The sequence below is a fragment of the Canis aureus genome, chromosome 4 (genome assembly GCF_053574225.1).
Source record: "Canis aureus isolate CA01 chromosome 4, VMU_Caureus_v.1.0, whole genome shotgun sequence".
Taxonomy (NCBI): domain Eukaryota; kingdom Metazoa; phylum Chordata; class Mammalia; order Carnivora; family Canidae; genus Canis; species Canis aureus.
In genome coordinates this window covers 77934656-77956855 of record NC_135614.1, presented here as the reverse complement: position 1 = coordinate 77956855, position 22200 = coordinate 77934656, and the positions used below count along the sequence as shown (strand labels likewise).

The window sequence follows — 22200 nt, the reverse complement described above, 5'->3', positions numbered from 1 at the left end:
AGATGAGATCCCTCAGAATGGTATTTCTAGGTTATAGAAAATGTGCATTTGAATTTTTAATGGCTATTACCAAGCTAACCTCCAAAAGTTGCGTAAATTTCCTTTAACACAATAATGTGAGAAAAGGTCATTTTCATGCCACAGCATTGCTTAGCATAGCACAGCACAAATATCTTCAATTTTCTTTATATTGTCCAAATCTAACAGTCAAAAAGAGTATCCCTATTTTCATTTTCATTCCTTTCATTAGTACTTACATTGAATGACTTTTTATATGTTTATCAGTCCTTTCTAGTTCTTCATCTCTGAGTTGTCTGTTCATAGTCTTAGTTCAGTTTTCTATTAAGAGGTTGATATTTCTCCTCCACTTGCTGGAAGAACGCTTCATATATGAAGAATATTTGTTACATACACCTGTTACGTATGGTACGAATGTTTTCACATTACCTGCCTATATTTTAACTTTGGATTTGCTATCCTTTACAGAAATTAGAATTTTAATATACTCAAATCTGCCCATGGTGCTTTCTTTATGGGTTCTGGTTTCCAAATCTTACTTAGGAATACTACTCCAAACTTACATTTTCTTCGAATACTTTTATGATTTTTACATTTAAATTTCTGATCCATCTGTAGTTTATCTTTTGTGTATAGTGTGAGGAGGGATTCCAATTTTGTGTTTTGCTTTTGAATACTTAATTGTCCAAACATCTCATGGATTTGAAATACCATGCCTAACAAATACCAAGTTTCCATATGTGGGGATGTGTGTATGTGTCCACAGTCCCATTGGGTTCCACTGATCTGCTTGTCTGTTTAACTTCCAGGCTCATATTATTTTACTGCAGTAACTCTTTTGTCTCTTTCAATATTATTGTGTGTACCTCATTATTATTAATTCTCTTGGAATTTTTCCCTATGGATTTTAATATCAATTTTTTGGATGCTGATTGGGATTGAATTATATTTTTATATTCATTTAGTAAAGACTGACATCTTCACATTATTAATTCTTCCCATCCAGGGAAAATTCTTCTGGACTTCATTTTATGTAGAACAAAAATGTTAAAAAATACTCTAATGGGTCCTGAAGGACAAGCACTGATGAGAGTAAATTTTAAATCAATTCTCCAACACAGTAGGATATAATTATAAAGAAACTATGAAGCTAATTCCATGACTTTTTCAAATCTGGACTTTGCTCTAAATGATCAGAAGCATCTGTCATTTTAAAGACTATTTTTCTTTTCTGACACTGCTTTTGCTTTTGTCCCTCCCACCAGGGGTGAAGGTGTTGGACTAAATTTGGCATATTACAAAGATTTTGTCACAGAGATAATCAAGAGAATTAAAGAAATGTCATTTAAGATAGGCTCAGTTTAACTCAGGTTGCAACAATGAATGCATCCCTCTTTGCCTAGCCAATGGGATGACCTGGTACAATGAGCTCAATAAATGAGCGATGGTGTGAAAAGACAGAGCATTTTGTCACCCTTCCTTATGACCTCTTTAACCCTGTTTCTGAAAGTATCAACCAGGGAAACAATTAGTACCGGTTACATTCTAGTCTTGTGACATGGACAGCTATTCACTAGGAAAGAGACCAATTCATTTCATTCAGGTCGCTGAACAATCACTGGATCATAAAGACTTTTAGTCACTGCCAAAATGAACTACATTTGAACCACTGGACCCAGTTGTGTGAGTCCATCTATCATTGCCAAGCCAACTGGTCACCCATACAGACATTGCATTAAATGCAATATCCTCCAAGATGATTTATAAGTTCTCCTCTAAATATAAGTCTATGTCTTGAATATGGAAAAAAATTGCACAGAATAGATACATAGATATTTTTATGTCTCTTGTCTTCTTATTCTAATCTCTCTTATTAAATGTGTCATTATTTAATGTATGCAGGTATAAAGCTCAAATCACAGATAATCCTTAACTTCTTCTATTCTATCTCAGTTTCTCTTGGACCTTATGTTGCCAACTTCCCATAAATAAGGCATAGGGAAAAAAAAAAAAGATTCAGAGTTAAAAAGCCTACCATGACTGTCTTAAAAAAGATAGATGGTTATAATAACCAAAGGTCCAAGTTACAAAAGTTTTAGAACTCATCTTTTTTCTCTTCTTCAGATCTAGATAAAAGTTCAGTGAAGTGGTTAATTGTCCATCCAGAATGGACAGTAAAAATGGTGGTTGTATAAAATAATAGAAACCCGAAAAGTCTCAGACACTGTGCTGTGCTAAAAGAATATGTATTTGGAATACTGGCTGCACTTCTAAATAAGATACGAGGTCTGAATAGGATAAATTTTCTGAGCCATTTCTGAGGAATATCTACCAGTGTTTCATCTTGCCGGGCATTGAGTTTTACTGCCAACCAACACAAATGAAGATAAACCAATCCTCTAGGTAAAAGAAAAGAACAAAATCTTCTGGTTTCTTGGTTTGTTTGTTGGTTGGTAGCCAGAGTTAATCTTTAATCTTGAATGGAAAGCAAGTTTTGAAGTGGGAAGAGAATATTTGTCATCTATCTTCATCATCTTTTCAGATTAATATTTTAAAATTTTGAATTAATTTCATTTTCTGAGGAGATTAAAAGATATTGTAACATTCAGTACAAGTTCTAAATGAAATCATAAGTAGTAGTTCTCTCGTATCCCCGGTGGACGCCATAATAGAAAGGGCCAAAGCACCTGTGTATCAGTTGTCAATGTACCATCCAAAGCAGCCAAGTGGATGCACCAAGAGAATCAAAACTGGTAAAGACCATGGTAGGGAGGGGAAGTGGCCCTGAGCTTCCACCAGCCAGTAACACCTTGATGAAATTCAGTGTATAGAATCCAAAACCAGAAACCTCCAAGGAATGAATGGTTAGCATTTTCTCCATTATGGTCATAGTCTTAGAACAAATCACCCATTTAAAAATGTAGAACCATGAGGAGGCCAGGGTGGCTCAGTCAGTTAAGCAACCCACTCTTGACTTTGGCTCAGGTAATGATCTCAGAGTCCTGAGGTTGAGCCCAGTGCTGGGCTCCCCAGCCAGCAGCAAATCGGCTTAAGATTCTCTCTCTCCCTCTCCTTCCACTCTTTCCCAAACCCCTGCTCACACTCACTCTTTCTCTTTCTCTCTCTATCTCTCTCTCCCTCTCTCCAAAAAAAAAAAAAAAAAAAAAAGTGGAGAACCGTGTTTATTATTTCCTTTGCTCATCTCAAAGGAGCCCTCTGAGGTTACTGATACAATGCACTTAATCTTCCAAGAGGAAAAAAAATCTGTCAGTGACAAGAAAGGTCAAATTTGAGAAAGAATCATGAAAATCCAAACTCAGCCACACTGTATTTTTATAAAATTAAGTTCAAAGAAATAACCAAAAGTTACTTTGTGCGGGAAGGATATTTTTAAAGACTACACAAATAAATGATACCACGTATAAGCCCGAGGTTTCCAAGGTTTTAAAATACTGCTCCATGCTGCTATGAAAGGAGCAAGCAGGTTAAGTGAAGGAAAGCCTTGGTTGTGTATCAGGAGCACATTACATGGGGGTGGGTGAAAAATAGTCTTTAGTAACCATTGCTCAGTACAAGCAGCAGCATCTACTGAAAAGAGCACAGAATTTACACTGTAAATAAAATACAGAGCTTCAAATACAAAGCTATGAAAATAGGAAAATAATTTTACCTGCTTAATGGGAAGTCTATTCAGGACATTTATTGTTTTTACCCCTGCTCCACAGAATATATTACTCCAGTCCATGATCCTGTCCCAGTAGAGATGACCGTCCTCCTTGTGTTGTACATGTTTGTTTTCATCTTCCATAATATAAGAATAAATGCATAAAATGGAAATGGACTTGACTACGTTACAGGATTGAGAAGAATGATTTGGAAATGCAGAACAAAAAAGTATTGCCAGGTTGAATTAATTTTCATTGACCACTTTCTACGCCCTACATACTATAGGCACCTTACATTAGATGACCTCAATTTAACTTTTTTAAAAGATTTTAAACATTACAACTAAATCATGGGGATGAAAAAAGTGCTTAAGCAAAGATTTCAGATATGAAAATGGTATGTAAGGGCAGGACAAATCACACATGCACATAGAAAGCAAGGTCTCGGGCAGCCCGGGTGGCTCAGCGGTTTAGCGCCGGCTTTGGCCCAGGGCATGATCCTGGAGACCCGGGATTGAGTCCCACGTCGGGCTCCCTGCATGGAGCCTGCTTCTCCCTCTGCCTGTATCTATGCCCCCGCCCCATCTCTCATGAATAAATAAATAAAATTAAAAAAAAAAAAAAAAGCAATGTCTCTTTTTCAGGCAAGACTAAGTAGGGAGTGATTAGTTTACATTTATTGGTAACCTACTACATGCCAAACAGCCCAAGTGCAGTGTTAAGTATTGTGTTACTACAATGGTGAGTTAAGACAAGTAAGAGAGGAAGGGTTGTGCTGTCAGAACACATACAAATAATGGATTGAGTGGTTTGGTTTTGTTTTTCCAAACTGTAGTTTTATTTCTTAACTGGATCATAAGTTCTTGGAAGGCAAGATCATGTCTTATAAGTCCATTATCTCCAGCACAGTCACAGATATACTCAATAAAGGCCAGTTTATTGACGATTGATATTAGAAATAAGAGAGACGGGTATATTTGGATAACCAATACTCAACATGTCTTAAATTTAAGGATATAATCAAACAGGATTTTTAGATACCTCAGTAATACAGCATGATTTGTCCTCGACTGCAAAGGGGTAATAGACTCTTCCCAGTGCTAAACACCAACTCAAGGACACAGTTATAAGAAAACAAGAAGAGATGAGGTACTTTCTGTTTTCCTAGCACTTATTACCAAAGGGAGATTATTCTTTTAGGACCAACTGATACTCCCCAATGGACATCTAGACTTGTGGTCATAATTGTCCCATTTTATGTGGTAATCATCCAGTATTGTTTTCTTCTTTGGCCCAGAAGGGAATTGTGAGTTCAAGCCCGTTGGGTGAAAATCTACACTGCTACAGAAAAATGCTGCTGGTGTTACCTGGCTATGTTGCTCCCAGACTTCTTGGCTAAGTCCTTCCTGGCTCAGGCATGTTTGGTTACACTATACACAGCTGTAGGGAGAGAGTCGGGACAAAAGCCAACAGCCAGGAGGAGTCTTTTTAGGGAACTAACATTTACTAATATTATGAGGGCTCACAATGTACCTGTGACTTTTCCAAGCTCTTTACATAGATTGATTCACACCATCCTTAAGCAACCCTGTTAAATAGTACCCTCACCTCCAGTTTAAGGTGGAACTAAAGCAGAGAGACATTAAGAAATTTATTAAAGTCACATGGCTATTAGGAAGAGATGCTAGAATTTAGACCCAGAATCCTGCACTACATCTGTCCTCAGATCCCAGCTACCGTATCACTTCTGATGAGGGCTCATGCTCACCTCTTGCTTACTGGTCTCTCTATGCCTACTTCCCAGTATTGGGGTCCTAAAAACAGCATTTCTTCATTCCACTGTCTTAAGTTCTTCCTTTACACTTCACCCCACATTTCATGTGCCCTCTTCACACCTGTCACATTTCCCTGTTTGTACTATGGCCTGTGGAATCTTCCTGTTTGACCCTCAAATTTTCCTCACTTTTTTTTAAAGGATTTTATTTATTTGAGAGAGAGAGAGAGACAGCACACGCTGCAGGAGAGGCAGAGGGAGAGAGGAAAGTAGACTCCCTGTGGAGCAGGGAGCCCATCATGGGGCTCGATCCCAGGACACCAGGATCATGACCTGAGCTGAAGGCAGATGCTTAACCAAATAAGCCACTCAGGTGCCCCAAGAGTGTTTTCATGGTAGGGACAAAAAGAAAGCATAGAGAAAGAAGGTAATGAACAGATACCAAAAATGTAAGATGTGGTCTGATTAGGCAAGCATGACACCCAGAAATTTCTTAACGGCCTCCACCAAGGGTAAGGCACATAACCAGCATATTCCAAGAGTGAATGGTAAAAGAATATGCGTTATGCCAGAGAGTGAACATAAAATCAATAAGTAGGGATTTTTAACAATAGAAACCCCCTAAAAGCAACTCTGTGACTGTTGAGAGACAGACCTTCATGTTCTTGTTTGTAAGGATAGCCCTGGTATAATGAATATTGCCCCAAAAGTCACTTTGAAAAATTCTGAAACTGCTTTCCAGACTCATTCATAAAGAGTGTAAAAAATTTACTGTCCACTCTGGTTGGTGTTAATGACTGCCATAGGATGACAAATTCATTCTAATAACCTCCCCAGGGCAGCCCGGGTGGTTCAGTGGCTTAGCGCCACCTTCAGTTCCAGGTGTGGTCCTGGAGACCCGGTATCGAGTCCCACGTCAGGCTCCCTGCATGGAATGGAGCCTGCTTCTCCCTCTGCCTGTGTCTGTGCCTGCGTGTGTGTGTGTGTGTGTGTGTGTGTGTGTGTGTGTGTGTCATGAATAAATAAATAAAATTTAAAAAAAAATAACCTCCCCAGCTAGTAGTATGGGGTGGGCTGCCAGGGGAGGAACACTACTCAGGTAGAAACAGCAGGCTATAGTTTGGGGATATTAACATTCCTCCGGACAGATTCTAAGGACTTCATTTCTTCCCCTCCTATTCCTTTTGGAATAAACTTGGAATACACCTTGGAAAAAAACACAGAAGTGCAGCATTGTTTTTTTCTACATTTCTCATCCGAAAGGTTCATCTTTGCCTAGTTATTCTCAATTTCACAGTGAACATAGGTGGCTCCATAAAACATAAAGGCAGTAGGGGGAGAAGGCTGTAGGCACTGTAGAGTTTGATGTCATTTCTTTACTAGGTAGGAAACTAGACTTACGACTGTCAGGTGCATTTTTATTTCACTTGTAAGGAAGTAAGAGGTTGTGAGTAAGGATATCTGTAAATGATCAGTTCCAAAACCAGCTCCATGTTTTCTCTTCTGTTTCATTCAAAATTAAGTGGAGTAACCACGTAATTATTTAATGTCCCATCCAGAACGTTCTGAACAGCAAAATAAAGCCCTATCAATAATTAAACCAGTACAACAGGCACACGCTGGAATTGTCCAAGGCAAACTAGGATGGGTGATAACACTTTAGCTAAGCAATCCTCCTACAAAATGTTTTTCCAGTTGGAAGGGAAGTTGATAGTGCTGACCACCTCCAACCAGTGGACCACCTGGCCAGTTGTTTGCTTGATTTCCACACTTGCTACAGCCACAGCTTCTCCTTCACCCCTTCTGCAGCTTCCATCGCCTCTCCCTTGTTATTACTCACAAGAAGCATCGTGGCCCATAGAGGTATGGGCTGGAACTGCATGTGTTTAATATTTTCCCACCTAACTTCTGCAACATTGCCAATCCTCCTTGAGCTTTCCTTGCATATAACTAAATGCCATTCAATTGCGAAGTTTGGTTTTGCCATTGTAGTTATCATTAACCCACTAAGTTGTCATGTTGTCAAAAAGAGCGACCAGGTAATTCATCAGCTACAGTGAGCGCTGTGGATGGATTTTCCAGTTCATCAGACCTAGATGTCTATCCCCTCGGAAGGTGAAAAGGAATGTTGCACAGTTGTGTTGTAGAATGGAAGAAGCTGAGTTTACTTCAAAGTGTTTTCCTCAGTACCCAAAATAGGGAGACAGTTTTAGCTCAGGAAACAACTAGGTGCCCATCCTGTGTAAAATTCTTACAAGTATCTAGCTGCCAGAGTAATCTAATAAATGTAATTCCCATGGATTTCCAGGGTACAGTTATTTGACCTACAGGCATTTTAATTTAAATAAGGAGGTTAATGGAAATGAAAATGCCTTCAAGGCCCAAAGGAATGAATCACCAAGTGAATAATTTCAGATATTTGACCCACACCGGTATTCCTCGAATCATTACTACCCAGGGAGGGATAGAGTATTTGATTTGATATGACCCAACTCAAATGCAAAGACACCTAATGAACTGCATCACTGGGAATCCACTATTCCACATAAATGAATTTTCCAAATTACCGAAGCATACCTATTCATATGCCAAATGTCATCACCAACTCATTCATCAGCCTCTAAAAGAAACCATTCCTAGCTTTCTAAGGGAAAGTGGCTATAATTTAACTTTTCTTGAACTGCAGAGCCATCTTCCTGAGGATGTATCATTGTATTTCTGCTATAATACCCTCAATGTCTGCTTTTTTGCGGGGCTGGTTGTTATCGTTCCACTCAAGGTCAGCTGTCATTTCCACTGCCATTAAACTTCCATCTAATATCATGTCACCCTCTGTCCTTTTAATTTATTGCTGCAAAACTGCTAAGTGATCAAAAACTAGATGTCGAGTATAATTAAGGATGGTTTGTTAAGAAACAGTCACTTGGATACTGAGTAAGCCTTTACTTTTCTTGTTTTGGATTTGGAACAAATTACCAGGAGTTCAAAATAGACCTTCTAAGTGGAATATGACTCTCATCCCTTACTATGTCTGCTTTCCAACTCTATCTGGGAAAAAAAAAAAAAGATGCAATTTCTTGTTTTCTTATGCATTAGTCATTTCCTATCTGTTTACCATTTTATGTCTCTCTTATTAGTCTACTAGGTCCAAAAAATAGGGGTTTTCTCCCCTTCCTTTTTTACATTATGTTTTAAGAACTTCGTAAGAATAAGAAAGTCAAAAAATCAAACAGATAAAGAACTATTTCTAAACACCTGGTGTATTCAAAAAAAAAAAAAAAACACCACACCACGAATTGCGTCTCTGTACGCTGGGCTTCATGATTGAGAGATGAACAGGAAACTGGTGTATACCACTGCCAAGTGTCCCATTTCACTCTGTGTTCCAAATTTTAAAATTCTTGTGCTTGAGGCAAAGTCATGCTAAATTCCCTAATGCCCTCATATGAGGCATTCCTGAGTTACCTTTGCTTGTGAGTTATCCTGAAAATAGCACTACAGAAGGTCCAGATCACTGATCAAAATAAAATCGTGATTGGCACCCCATGGCTGAAATACACGGGTCGCAGGACAGCCATTTCATCAACATGAACTTGACTTTACCATCATCTCTCCCAACACGTACGAACCAGAATGTCATCAGCAAAGCAAAGCAGAGCACGAAAGTAATTACCTGACTAATTCAAACAGAAATAAATTTGTTTTGTTTTGGCTACGTTATGGGGGAATCCAGGCAGAAGTGTCTCTGCTACCTGGATTATCTAAGCAATTACCTCAAACCCAGACTTCGTTCTGAATCCTGTCAAAGAATATCCACTCTTCAAATTTATAAACAATAGTATCTCTAAGCAAATTATGAAGGTAACATTTAAATCCAGCTGTCGATCCCTCCAAGGTAAAATTCACAGCATTTCATTCTACAGCTAGCTATGCAGAAGAAGGAAATGGCTGAGAGAAATGCTAAAATCCCAAGCACAAATTTGCTATAGAATTAATATCACAATTTGTCACTGATAATGAAAGCATATAAAACAGGTCCTGACAGCATGTTATTTCTGTTGCAGATCATTCTTTATAAAATCCAAGCGAGGTTTTCCTTTGCAACTGTGAAAATGATTTTTTTTCTAAATGTACAAAGCAAAATAATATTAATATTGTGGTTAGTAGCCATCTGCTTCATGAGAATCCTGTACAATCATTAGTCTCAACTGATGGCATCGTGGCAAGTTGCCACATCCCAAGAGGCCAGCCTCTAAAACCCATCAGCATCTTTGCATCAGTCTCGACTCTGAGAGGGCGAACCACAAACCAGGAAATCGGCTCTATGGAAAGATCCAAACCACTAAGCTCTGTTTTTAGGTATTGAGCCTCAAAACAGTATCCCACCCAAGTATATATTCAGAAGCATGCATCAGAAGGGCAATCAAATGGAGACACAAGACACAAGACAGCAAGGAATAAACATGAGGCATTTGGGTCGAATGCCAGGTCCAGCAGAGCAACCAGCAACCTGTGTTCCACTCAACAACAGTGGTTTTCACTACAAAGTCAGAAAAGGATCAAGCTGTGAGGAGTTCAGCTTATCACAGAATCTCACTGAAGTCACTGTAACTTTTTAGTAAAACGCTGCAGAGGCAGCAACATGCAGAGGGATTCAAAGGAGGTGTGAACTAAGTCATATTTCTCACACGGTTTCGACCATAAAAACTTGCACCAGAAAAATCTGAATTTAAACGTTTCCTCCGATAGGCTATGTACTTTCCTGCCATTTTTAATAGCCTGTTCTAATGATGTTCATTTAGAAATGCAAAAGGATGCTGTATTTTTCACATTTAATCAATCTTCAAGAATTCTGTATGTTTGTAATCACGGGCCATATGAATGCTAAGGGAATAAGATATGTACCAAAATTGGTCTAGTAAGATACACCATAACGACTTTTCTCTGGTATCATAATCACATAATCATTTTCTTTTTGAGTAGCCTAGATTCTCCAAGCAGAGGGAGGAAAAGGGAGGAAGGGGCAGTAAGGAGACAAACTAGAACATCACAGTTAGATGTAGTCTTGCAATACTTATGCAGATAATTCAAGTTCTCCCAATCATTTTGCCATATTTAGAATTTCATGGGACAGTCCCAAGTGCAGAAGCAAGGGAGTGACATGCAGTGGGGGGTGGAGTCTGACTACAGATAGGCATGAAACAAGTCACAGTTCAAGAATCTACACATTTTCAGGGTACCTGGGTGGCTCCATTGGTTAAGTGTCTGACTCTTGATTTTGGCTCAGGTCATGATCTCAGGGTCATGAGACTGAGCCTGCATCAGGCCTGGAGCCTCTTTGAGATTCTCTCTCTCCCTCTGCTCCTGGCCTCTTTTGCTAATGAAAGAAGGAAAGAAAGAAAAGAAAGAAAGAGAAAGAAAGAAAGAAAGAAAGAAAGAAAGAAAGAAAGAAAGAAAGAAGAAAGAAAGAAAGACAAAAAGAAAAAAGAAAGAAAGAAGAGCAAGTTTTCAGTGCAAAATGTTGTTTCAAGTAAGTTTCAATAAAGCTTCGATGAAAGCTACATACGTGTGTAAATAACTGCACAAATAAAAATGACCAATGTACCTACAATCTTTAAGCTCACAATATAATTTGCATGTACTTACCCAAAACCTTCATGGACAAATTGTCACAGATGAAAAATACCAACAAGACATAATCAGAACTCTCCCCTCCCCACCCCACCTGGTCTTCCAGAAGCATCTCAAAGAAGCTACGGGGATTGAAGAAAACAGGCTTTGTGCTTCCTTCCTCCCACTTTAAACAATTATTGTATTCAAATGAACAAAAAGTAAAATGAACTTTGAAAAATAAAAGGCTGAGCTGTGGGGGATCAAGCAGGAGACAGGAAGATCCTACCACCTAGTTGTGGGGGTGGAGGGAGCATTAAGTAGATATTATCACACCAGTAGACAGTCCTTGCATTCCAGCTACGTGATTCACTGCTCAGAACCAATCATTCCAGGGATAGGACAGCTCTGTCTTATTCTTCACTAAAAAATGATCGTATTTTGCAAAATAAACTGACAGAAACCTTCTCCTCCCCTTCTACCTCACATACTTCTTCATAACCACATAAAGCCGCAGGCTTCCTGGCTTACCATCTGCAACTTGGATCATATGTATAGTTAAGAGTAGAAAGTGTCACCACACCATCTCAAACAAATATGATTATCTTGACCCTCATTATGTGTGCTGAGTTCAAGTCATACTTAAGATCTGGGTTCAAATTCAACCGTTTGCTGGCTGTGTGACTGCAGGTAAGTCACTTAATCTCTCTGAGGTTCGTGTTCCTCCTCTGTAAAATGGGATAAATACTGACCTTGGGAAGTTGCCATGAGCAATCAAACAAGGCAGCTTAAAAAGCACTGACGGGCATGACAGGCATTTGATTAACGGGGTGATTACTGATGTTCAAAAATGGGAATTGGAAGCTTTCTGAGGATTTTAGGGTCTTGTCTTTAAAGTTAGAGACAACCAGACTATAAGCATAAGCTTTTCAAAATCAAGAGCTCAGAAAGGAGAAGTTTCCTTCCATTCCAGATTCTGGTTCTAACAGTTGGAGATAAAATACTCTCGTTTCTAAATGCATTCTGTTGAAGTCAAACTGTAGATTTTTGTTTAGGACTCTTAACCTTCCTGAGTTGGCCTGCTCTTGCAGAAAACACAAAGGCTAACAACACAGGCACCCTCTGTTAAAAAGAACTGTAGTAAACATGCAAAGCAGTAATTAACATGAAGCATTTTATAATTAAGAAAGGCCAATTTGCATCGGCTATTACCAATGGGCATTGATATAGTTGGTGGGTAAGAGCACGTCCAGGAGTATAAGAGGACGGGCCAGCAGTGTAACAGGCATGGTAATGAAACCCTAAATCACCATTTACTCGCGGGCATGATCAAGTAACTACTTCACAGATTTGTGGAGAGAATCAAAAGAGTATAAACAAAAGCTTTATTTATAATTATTATTATTGAAGTATAGTTGACAAACAAGGTTATATTAATTTCGGGTGTACAACAGTGATTTGCCAACTCTATACATTACTCAGTGTGCACCAGAGTAAGTGTCGTCACCATCTGTCACCATATAACATCATAAAAATATTAGTGACTATATTCCCTGTGCTGTACTTTTCACTTCTCTGGCTTATTTATTTTATAACTGGAAGTTTGTACTTCTTAATCCTCTTCACCTATTTCACCACCCCTCCTTCCAACTCACCTCCGCTCTGGCAATTCCCAGTCTGTTCTCTGGAAAGCCAAGGTAGGGAAGCAAACCACATGGTCATCAATAGATGGATGGACAAAGAAGATGCGGTATATATACAATGGAATATTAGCCATAAAAAATGAAATCTTGATATTTGTGATAACATGGATGTATCTAGAAGGTACTATGCTAAGTGAAGTCAAACAGAGAAAGACAAATACCATATGATTTCACTTGTATGTGGTACCCAAAAAAAATTGGACAAATAAAAGCTTTTAATGCATTGGGTGACGTGTAGTAAGTGTTCAATAAATATTAGCTACTAAATTGCTTTTAAAGATTATTATATACTACGGACCTTTTTCAGTTACAAAACATTGAGTTTCCTTTCAACTTTGCAATTGGAAATTTCTTATTTGTATTGTTTTAGTTTCTGAAAATATTAACTAATTACTACCAACTCTGATAACTACTAAAATTTTTCAAAATATCCTTTAAGTGAAAAAAATTTTTTTAAATATCCTTTAAGTGTCTGTATCTCCATTCCTACAATGTTGTGGCTTGTGATACTTTTCAAAAAGCTCATAGTTTTAATGAACTTAGTGAAATCTCCTACGTGGTAATGTTCATGGAGATACATGATTATTCTTAAAAGACTTTACTGGTTACAGAAATAGTAATACAGTAGTTTCTCCCTTATCTGAGATTTTGCTTTCCATGGTTTCACTTACCCACAGTCAACGCAGTCCAGAAGCAGATGATCCTCCTTCTGACGTACTGCCAGAAAGTCGACAGTAGCCTAACACTATGTCACAATGCCGAGTCATTCACCTCACTTCATCTCATCACATAGGCATCCTCTCTTTTCATATCATCACAAGAAGAAGGATGGATACAGTACAATAAGATATTTTGAGAGAAAGACCACATTCACATAACTTTTATTACAGGATACTTTTATATTTGTTCTATTTTGTTATTATGTACTATTGTTATTATTAGAAACTATTACCAGCTACTATTTTCTTACTGCCTAATTTAGAAATTAAACTTTATCATAGGTATGTATGTATAGGAAAAACATAGTATATTTAGGGTTCAGTACAATCTGTGGCTTTAGGCATCCACTGAGGATCTTGGAACACAGCTCCCACAGATAAAGAGAGACTACTAAAATGGTTTTCCAAAAATCCCCGGATTTTACGAAGAAGTACTAGTTCATAACACAGTTTAATAACAATCAATAAAAGGCATTTTAAAACATTCGATGTCTCACTAAGAAAAATCCGCTTTCCCTATGGTTGTTCTGCGAGACCATTATCATAAATTAGTAGTTTTTCAAAAGAAAGGTCTGTTCTCTGTCCCCCTAGTGGCCACAAACAAAACAGCAACATGTAGTGAAACGACTGCAGAAACCACTAGAGTAGAAAACTGTATCAACACCTTCATCTTACAGATAAATAAATTAAGGCCAAGAGACAAAGGGTTGGTCAAGACTACATAATTTCTCAGTAACTCATAAATATATGAGAATTTTCTTTTACAATTTTGAATATTACGAAGTCTAAAAAGGTACCCTCAAAATGAACCTAACTAAGGTCCTTTAAAAATTTTCTTCATCAATTGACACTGGGCAGCTTTTTCTCGTTTTATTTTTCCTTATAAGAGAGCTAGTAAGTATAGATTCCCAGGGGGCAATGAGAAGACCTCAGCTGTGACCAAGGATTCTGCTTGCATCCTCTATGAAGAATTCCTTTTTGAGAAATAAAGACTGATCCTGAGGCACACAAAGAGAGCTTTTCCACAGAAAAGACCCGTAAGATTCAACACATCTTTACAGAGATGGCCAAGGGCCCACAATGAATAAGAAATAGAGGTCAGGAAATCAGTTAAACACTGATTTTCCTCAACATTAGGGTACTTCCAGATAGGAAGAGAGTAGAAGTAGGCATGGGTTGGGTACACACGGCAAAGAATAAAACCACATTTTCTTTGCTTCCTGCTAGCCCTAAAATTTAATGAAAGCACTTAAGGTTTTGTTTTGTACATAAATGCAGTGGAGAACTGAAACCATTATCCAGATATCTTCAGGCAAATAATAAAGAAGATAATAGTGTAACATCCAAACCATGTTTATCTTAAAATAAAAAAGTTTGGACTATGGCAGATTTTGATTTGCACATCACTGCGTATAGATTACGCAATAAATTCTGTGAATCTGTTAAGTCCCTATATAGTGATTCAGAGTACAGGAACTCACTTTAAATGTGTGTTTGAATCTCAATCTGACTCATTTTAGCTATGTGACCTTGAACAAATTTTTCTACCTCCCATTGCTCAATTTCCTCATCTGAAAACAAGAATAATAACACCTAGCACATAGGGTATCAGATGGATTAAATGAAATAATACTTGTAAAGAAATGTCATATCATATGCATGTAGTAAGTGCTAATCGCTGCTTTTATCAAAATATTATATCTCATTTTCTATACATTAAGCCTGAAGAGAAAACAAGGATAAGCATTAAATGAAAATATAGTCATATTAGAAAGTAGGAGGCATGGATAGTCCAGTCTTGGCCTCTAAAGAGATGTGTGACTTTGGACAAAGCATGTAACCTTTGTGATCTGATTTTCTCATCTTTGTGATCTTATTTTCTCATCTATAATCTAAGAGAGCTGGATCAAAATTCAAGCAACTCAAGTTTACCAAAGATGTAGAAGATCATACAAACCCAAATTTGATGCTTGAGCTCATTTATGACAAGTGTTTGTGTAGTCTGTGATTGAATGCCTTCATCTCTATCCGGAAGCTGCCAGTACCTTTCATCTTGAACAGCACTAATAGTTTGAAAATTCTTCCATATGTTAAGCTGAAACCTACCATCTGCATGTCATCAGATCTAAGATGCCAATGGTAGTAAGTTGCACCATTATTTTATGTGTCATTAAGAAAAGATACTGCCAATTATACCATGACATGATGCTTCCTTATCGTGTCGATTGTAAGAAGCATCATAATTTCAGACATGTTAACATATGAAAATATGGGTGTCTTATCATCAGTGAAATGCAGTATCTTCCAGTGGCTCCACCAGTTGATATTAATGGAAGCTTCCATCACAGAAAAGCCAGTCTAATTTTCTCCCACAGCACCATTCAAGTACTTGAAGAGTGCTCATGGCCTGCTCGGACCTTCCCTTTTCCAGTCTTATTACCTTTTGTTCATAAACATGGCCTAAAGTCCATCTGTCACCTCTAGATTCTGTCCACCAAATCCATTTTACTTTGTCTGTATCGCTAACTTATTTACACATGCAGGTACCAAGCACTCTTCCAAGCTCCAGGAGATAAAATGATGACCAAAACAGACAAGAGCTCTACCTTCATTAATTCAATGACATCCAGTCTCGTAGATGAAAAGAATATGTAAACAATGAGGTTGAGCTAAAGTACTACAGGTATTCTACAGAGGACAACGGAAACACACGAGAAGGGGCAAAAAGAGAAAGAGGGGATTTAAGTGTGGTACCTAAGGGGGAAAAGAAGGCTCTAGGTGAAGTCTGATCTATTCTAAAAAGAACATTTATACCGGTACAGAGGATAATCATCTTCTGGTCTTTGTCCTTGTCTTCTTTTTGACAAACTTTATAAAATTTTAATGCTCTCAAAGATCTATAAAATCCCAAAATATTTTTGAACATATGTTATTATATTGTTTTTCCTACTCCAGCCTGCCACTACTCCCATCAAGTGCTTCTATATTTGAGAGAAGAATTAGCAAGAGAAAGAAATTATTTTACCCTCCGGATGGAAGTATAGGATTTTCGATTCATCCTGGTCTACAACAATTATTTAAGAAAATACACTGTGACTTACTCTTAATGGGTCTTTTTTTTTTTTTTTTTTGAAACAAGGACATGTCCCTTCATTGACATGGTACAATCCACCAAACTTGGATTGTACACATCTGATCAGGCAAGTTTAGACTCTGCCACAAAGCCATGAATAAGATGTAAAAAGAATTTAGCAAAAAGTTGAAGTCCACTCTACTGACCCTGAAATTCCCAGAGCACTAAAACACCTTGGGTAGGTCAATAACACTGTGTCGCTGTGCATTTATCACATTTGGAAGTCTCCCGGCTAGCGTAATCTACCTATAGTGATGAGTCAAATATAATGATCAAGAGGGAAATGTTTTAATGCATCCTGGGATCCAACCCATTTTAAATACAGTATTGGAACCTCTCCCAGGAGTAGAAAACCTGGATAAGCACATGAAATTTGTGTGAATTTATTTTAGCTTGTATTGAGATGTCTATGGCTCTTACAAAAGGGGAATTCCATTGAGGTTTCCTGTCTCCTTGTTTCAGTTCAATAATACCCAGAGTGGTTAAATCTTTTATCCCCCTTAAACACTGCTGGGGCGGGGAATGGGGGAGCGGCCTCTGTGCACGCTCGTGTGCACATATACACACAGGGCAGAGCGAAGGCCTAGGTATTCGTTCCTCAGTGAAATCTCTTCACTTATGCACACCGTGGTATTAAGTAATAAGCATTATAACATGTGCATTTTTTCTAGTAGCAACACACTCAAGGTAAATTTTAGATGGAAGATTTGGATTGGTTGAAACACATCCACTCATGCCAAGGTTCTTAATTAGGCGCATGGTTTTAAAAGTGAACTTTTTCTTCTAATCAAGAATAATTGTTGATGATCATGAAAATGTTTTTACCAGATAATCATTGCATACAGATGTATATTATTGAAAAGAAAGTCAGAGAACTTGTAATTATTTATTTATATGCATCCCCATTATAAGGATAAGATGGCCTCTTAATCATCTGAAGAGAGATTTAGTGGAAGTTGAAAAATCCGTCATCAAAATTAATATCCCTAGTAATGGTCTATGAAGGAGTTTTCTTTTTTTTAAATTGAAACTTTGCAAGCTGTAAAGGGAAGAAGTACAAGCAATTTTGACTGAAGCATATAAAATAATGAAGTAACCTAAAAGCTGATGAGATACTTCAGCTGTACCGAATTACTAAACAAGAGAGTATGTGAAATGGGACATTTTTAGGGACGCCTGGGTGGCTCAGTGGTTGAGCATCTGCCTTTGGCTCAGGTTGTGATCCCAGGATCCTGGGATCGAGTCCCACATCGGGCTCCCTGCAGGGAGCCTGCTTCTCCCTCTGCCTGTGTCTCTGCCTCTCTGTGTGTCTCTCGTGAATGAATAAATAAAATCTTAAAAAAAAAAAAAGGAAAGAAAGAAAGAAAGAAAGAAGACATTTTTAGGGATGTCTTCCAGTTCACAAGGACATTCCCTAGCTTCGAGGGGACCCAGCGTGTAGGTAACCCTGCTGCCTCCCCCTGCCCCAGCGCCAGGCCACGCATCCAGAAGTATAGAATGCAGTGAGGAGAAAAAAGTAGCAGTAGAAGCAGAGTGCTGGTAGCTCCTGAGTGTCTGCGTTGAGGCCTTTCCAGGGGCCCTGCAGAATTGCCACTCACATTTCAGAAAAAGAGCCCACATGATGATAGCAGAGACGCTCCCCACATTTGTTTAACTATCTCTAGTTAGCTTCTGTGACTTGTCACCATGCTTTGGTGTGCCCGAGAATGAATCGGAAACAGCACTTATATGACACCAGGTAACTAACCATTTAACCTTAGTTCTTTCATCTCTGAAATTGGGATAAATTATGGATATTTACATCCATATTAATATCAGTAATTGAAAATTAATGATGATTGTGATAAATGTGACTAGAGATCCTCAAGAATCACACAAAAACCCTTTTTAGTATAAAAATACCATCCTTCATGTGACTCAAAGCTGCCACTTAAAGTGTTCAGAAGCAAGTTGATTATTTATCCATTCTAAAGTTAAAAAATAGTTGTTTTAACCACTTTTGACATGTAGCTTAATGGGGTTTGAAGAATAGAATATTGCAAACAATTAGAGATTTCCTTTGTGAGATATTAACTTGTTCAACGAGTAGAACATCAACCCCACTATTACCCCACTTTTACCATCAAAATTAGTTAATTTGCATATCTTTCCATAAAGGATAGTCTTAAAATATGACTTATTTCTATTGGCATACTTATAAGTACATAATCCTCTATATTACATATAAATTAAAGACAGGATGAGTATCTTATATGTATACATATACACCTGCGCACAATTTTACCAGGAATATGTCTTCCTCTTCTGCTTACCAGTTATATTGCCTTAGACATGTTACTTAACCTGTGTGATCTCTTCATCAATCTATTTCCTCCGTCCTGATGAGGAAAAATCATACCACTTGCAGAAAGAAGAATTAAATAAAATAGTCTATGAAAGCACTCTGTAATCTATAAAGGACTATACGAACATAAAGAGCTAGTATTTCCCATTAAATATATAAGAAATTCATAATCTGAGGAATGAACCATGAATCAAAAGCAGATTTCCTCTCGCCTATCCTTTCTCCACAATAATTTAAATAGCTGCATGAAGAGAAAATGTTCAGTCTTTCTTTGTAAATTGGTGGCAATTCTTCGTTAAGGGAAGATCTTTTCAAGAAAAGAAATTCAGAGTCTTTCCATCTTCCATGTGTGGAACATCTGTGCTAAAACCATTCCATGCATACTTCTTTGAAGCACTGGCTGCCTAGAGGAAGTACTTTGATTTTGGCTTTATCCAAATGCCTGAACTTCTATTAGTGAAACAAAAGATTTTCTAGTAAGAGCTCAGTTGGGAAGGAGACCGGCCTGCAAACAGTGTAATTACTCAGGAGCCAAAGTAGCCCCCCGGATTTTGTTTTTAGAGCACCATGCAATGGAAATCCCCCCACCCCCCTTGAACTTGCAGCTTACACAAACAGCTGGCTTGGGATGCTGCTGACTCTGGGTGCAATCACTGTGGTAATTAGATTTAATTTTCCTAATCCGACAGTCCCTGGCTTTCTCATGTCTACATCTCCTATGTAGAGAACCGTAACTCTCGCTTAATAGTCCTTTGGCGTGCTTAAAGATTTTTACAGCTAATACCAGAAATTACTTTTCTGTAACTGTGAATAGAGCTGTTCCGACTGCTAGGTGTAGCAATGAGTCTAATTTAGAGGTCACCCTGCCGCAGGAACTTTCCTGAAAGATCTTCAACCCTTAGGCAGACCTTGAATATCATCACACACGCCCCTCTTCCGCAAGTCTTTTGTATCCTTGGATTAATTCCGTTAGAAAGATGCAACCAGCCCCGGGTCATCGGCCAGCCTGGGGGTTTGGGTTTCCAGTGTTCCTGCGAGCCCCGGGGAAGCAGGGCTTCATGCTACAACATCTGGAGGATGCTCACTCCGGGGGAGAGTAACAGGGATCACAGGATTGTGCAAAATAAATAAATAAATAAATAAATAAATAAATAAATAAAATAAAATAAAAAATAAAACGGTCTCCCTGGCAGGAGGGAAGGCAAGACACAGTCAGACGTGTCCGGGGAAGCCTGCTCAGGTTGTGCGGAAGGGCCCCGGGTCTCGGGAGGCCGGGGTGGTGTGCAGGGTGCAAGCCCTGAGCAGAGCTCCTGCGTCCCTGGAAATTGCAAGTGCTCGGTCGGAAAAAAAGGGGGGAAAAAAAAAAAAAGAACATCCGACTCTTGCAATAGCACAAGGTGCATAAAGGAGGAGGCAGACGGAGTCGCACAAGTTCTGTTTTAACCCCCCCACCCCCCACCCCCTAAAATAAGGGAGGGAAGGAAAGGGAAGCCTGGGCCGGGGGCGTTCCCGGGAGCCGATGGCTCGGGACTGGAGACACAGGGAGCCCTTCTGTCGGGGGAGGGGGCAGGGCCTCTCCGGCGGAGTCCTCCCCTCCGCGCTCCCTCCCACTTCATTCACTTGCAAATCAGTGTGTGCCCACGAGGGCCGGCTCCGCTCTCCCGAGCCCGTCACCTTCCAGCCCGCGAGCTGCAGTTCGGGGCGCGGCGGCGAGGACGGCGGACGGAGCCCGGGGCCGCGGGAGCAGCGAGGCGGCGGCGGCGGCGGCGGCGGCGGCCCGGGCCGGGGCGAGCCAGGTGGGTCCCCGCCGGCGCTCGGGGCTGCGGCTGCTGATGCCTCGCGCGCTCGCTCGCTCTCTCGCTCTCTTTTTTTTTTCCTCCCTTTTCTTTCTTTCTTTCTTTCTTTTTCTTTCTTTCTTTCTTTTTTTTTTTTTTAATTCTGTAGCGTCTTTGGAAGCCAATCAGCGCGGGAGCCCGTCCGCCGCCGGGCGCGGGCGTCCGGGGATGCTCAGCCCGGCGGCGCGGGTCGGGGCGGGCGCGGGTCCCGGGGAGCTCGGCCTCGGGGCCGGGGCCGGGGCCGGGGCCGGGGCCGGGCCGCGGAGCCCCCGCGTCTGCCAAGTTGGCGGCGCCGCTCCCAGGGCGCCGGGCGGGCAGGACCCGCGGGGCCGCGGGGGGCTCGGTGCGGAGGCCGCTCGGCTGAGTTACGTTTCTTGCCTTTGTGGGGTTTGCGATGGGGGTGGGGGGTGGGGGGAGCAGAAAATCAGGTTTCGCTTGCGAACTCCTGCACGCTCCGGATCAGGGAAACTTGAGCCGCGGGGGCGACCCGGCGCGGAGCCCAGGGAGGCGCGGGGAGCTGGTGCCCGGGCGCGGCGGAGTCCGGGGCAGAGTCCTGCGGGCGGCGCAGCTCCTGGGGCGCCCCCCCCCCCCCCCGCTGCTCGGGGAGCGGAGCGGAGCCGCGCTGCAGGGTCCGAGGCGGGCAGAGGGCACCCCCGTGTGCACCCGGCATCTCGTGCTGCGGCGGGCCCTGCGCTGCCCCGAGCTGGGGGCGCCCCCGGAGGTGGGTGTTCTCCGGCGGGGTCGCGGGAGCTCGGGCGGCGGAGGCTGCCGGGGAGGTCAGCTCGCGGCTCCGAGGTGCCGTCGCTGCTGCAATGAAATCCATATTTTATGGGGAGTCACACGCAGGTCCTTGTTAGTGCAAAGGGCTGTTCACCGGAGTTAACTACTGAGAAAACGCAAGTACCAAGAAGTTTAATCGTGTGGAAGAGTCACACGTTTCTCTCTGTCTCTTTCGTTTTCCTTTTTTTTTTTTTTTGGTCAAGCCATCTTAACTATGCTATTCCCACTGTAGAAGTACATCACCCCTGGTTGTCCCTGCCAGTCTTCACTTTGACTTGCTGAAGCCCCTAAAGTGGGAAAGAGGAGGTTTTTTTTCCCCCCCATCTGGAATATTGCTGGAGTGGCTGGTTGTGTACACGTTTGGGGGCTCTGGAGGGGCGCACACCCGAAATAGGGGCTTTCTGCTTATTATCTGGGGGGGGGGGGATAATAAACTCCTCTCTGTGTCAGAAAAGGAGCACAGAGATATACCTAGAAAATGTTCAACTCTTCTAAGAATGAATAACAGATATGCTCATACACATGGAAGCCAAGGATTGCTTATTTCCTTTTTTTTTTTTTTTTTTTTTTCTTGCTGACACGTTTACCTGAAAAGGAAAACCTTTAGGATTCTACTCTG

The 22200-nt window shown here is 40.4% G+C and overlaps 1 protein-coding gene across 1 annotated transcript in view; it reads left to right on the top strand.

Moving 5' to 3' along the window:
• The first annotated feature begins 20608 nt into the window (after positions 1-20608).
• Positions 20609-22200, top strand: part of CDH6 (cadherin 6) — a 123449-nt gene continuing 121857 nt past the window's right edge. The window contains exon 1 of the mRNA XM_077896355.1: positions 20609-20762. The gene's annotated coding sequence lies outside the window, so the exon portion shown is untranslated. The remainder of the gene's footprint in view (positions 20763-22200) is intronic.